This window comes from Oratosquilla oratoria, unplaced genomic scaffold, assembly GCF_046742065.1.
Source record: "Oratosquilla oratoria isolate Oo_2021 unplaced genomic scaffold, ASM4674206v1 SCAFFOLD59, whole genome shotgun sequence".
NCBI classification, from domain to species: domain Eukaryota; kingdom Metazoa; phylum Arthropoda; class Malacostraca; order Stomatopoda; family Squillidae; genus Oratosquilla; species Oratosquilla oratoria.
The window spans coordinates 663478-665977 of NW_027467723.1; the positions used below are offsets into that span (position 1 = coordinate 663478).

Consider the following 2500-nt stretch of genomic DNA (forward strand, 5'->3'; position numbering starts at 1 on the left):
AAGTGAAGAAGAAAGAAGAAAAAAAAAGAGAAAAGATGATAATGAAGTGAAGAAGAAAGAAGAAAAATATAGAAAAAAGAGAAAAGATGACAATGAAGTGAAGAAGAAAGAAGAAAAATATAGAAAAAAGAGAAAAGATGATAATGAAGTGAAGAAGAAAGAAGAAAGAGAAAAAAGAGAAAATATAAGAGGAAAGATATCTGGAGAATAAAGATTGAGTAGGAAGGAGGATAAGATAATGAGCTATATAATTTATGAATCACTAAACAGATTAAAAAGTATGTTAACTTATTGCATATTTTCATATTTACTTACATTATGATAACATAAACTCCATTATGATACGCTACACATTTATTACAATATTTTGTCTTAGTTTGAAATTCATGGAGGAAAAGAAATATACACGTGGCTTCATATGATATGGAAGTAATGTTGAATTTTACCCCCATTTTCATTATCATCGTTATGATTGCTCCTTTCAAAATCTAATCATAATTTCTTTGTTATAATCTGTTCATACTAGCGGTCTCAATCGCCACGGTTTCAACCACAGCGGTTCAATTACAATGTAAGTCAATGGAAGCTTTCACACACAACCATGCAGTTTTTCCTTAACTCTGTGGTACCATTGCGGTTTCCACACGGCTCAAACCGCCAGTGTGAACAGAGCCTAATGCTTAGGATGACTGAAATCACACTTGATACTGCTTCTTTGACCAGACACTATATGAGTGAAGTTAGACCCTAAATATGGTTGATGATTTAGCTTAACGTCATGAAATCCCCCAATCAGGGGGCTAGAACAATGTCCCTTACAGAGGACTTTGTAACGAGAAATTTAACGAACCATGCCTTTGGTCCAACTCCCTGGTGGCAGTATTCGAACTGCTTTCACCTCGACCTCCTCCGCAAGTAGCGACGCTCTTACTCACTCATACCCAAAATATGATTAAAATGAATATACAAATCCCTCTCGTATCAGAACTTCGCCATTATTCGAACATTGTTTATGTGTATTATTATATACAAATTTTATTATTTCAAAATAGATGTTTAGCATTGGAATGGCGAAATGGAGACACTACCCATCTCCGAAGACCGTGTATTCGAGTACACACACGCGCGCACACACACACACACACACACACACACACACACACACACACACACACACACACACACACACACACACACACACACACACACACACACACACACACACACACACACGACTTGACGGCGCAATGGTAGCTTTCGCGGCCGCCACTACGGCGGTCCGAATTCGAATTCCGCTCAGGGCTCAAATAATTTCAGTATCATTGCGCTGCGAGTCGTTACTTCAACTCTCGTAGGCGTGGAGTTGGGTGCGTGTGTGCGTGTAAGGTCAAAGCTTTACCCATAGATCGGTCATATATGAGATCTGAGCTCTCTTCCGGGAGGTAAATAGCTGTCGATCACGAGTCCAACACGTGGTTCAAGACCATGGTGAATCACACACACACACACACACACACACACACACACACACACACACACACACACACACACACACACACACACATACACACATTATGTTCACATTTATCTTCTCATATTATTTCCCTTTCATGTATATATTTCAACTGTTTATACTTGCAAATGTCCGTATCATATATTAAATGAATAAATATTATTCTGTATAGCTATGAAAGGAATCCAACAGTGACTGTGACGCGTCCATTCGCATTCTCTCATCGACAGTCATCCAAACACGAAACATTATGGAATCGCTCGCTTCTCTTTGGAAACTGCGGAAGCGTTATTATACTCTGCCCAAATGAAGTTGTCCTTTTTTTCCCTTTTCTTTCCGTAAAACTCCTGAATAATTCGTCCATAACTCTCCGGCTATCTTTGAGCTTATGGCCTTTGATCGCTTCCTCCTTTTTCTTCTTCTTCTTCTTCTTCTTCTTCTTCTTCTTCTTCTTCTTGTCAGTCTCTACATCTGGGAGATGGGGAGGCAAAATCGTTCATTCTCTTGATTTAATATCATTACTTTTATTTATTATTATTATTTCTAATCCTCTGACGTTGGAAATGACCACGGGTTCACTTGTATAGCAAAGATAATCTGATATTTTTGGGACTGTATATATATTTTTTTGGTATTTACTCGTCCTGCTATGTGGCTTTTTCTCAAAACTTGGGGATTTAAGCCTAACTGACATCACAAATTACTCATTGGTAGTATTTACTATTTGGAACATGGCACAGTTCATATAGGGAATATTAATCAAAACACCGGGGCAATGGAATAGAATGAAATAAACAAATAAACAAATGAATGAATAAATATATGAGCATATAGATGAATGAATAAATAACTAAATAAAAAAGAAGACAAATGAATGAATATATCAATGAATAAATTAATCAATAGATAAATAAGTAAATAAATAAAAGAAATAGTAAATGAATAAATAAATAGTAAATAAACATATGGATAATTAAATAAATAGAT

The 2500-nt window shown here is 36.2% G+C and overlaps 1 protein-coding gene across 2 annotated transcripts in view; it reads right to left on the minus strand.

Annotated features, from left to right (window-relative positions):
- LOC143023775 (uncharacterized) overlaps positions 1-2500 on the minus strand; it is a 776468-nt gene that overhangs the window by 1035 nt on the left and 772933 nt on the right. The gene's annotated exons all lie outside the window — the stretch shown is intronic.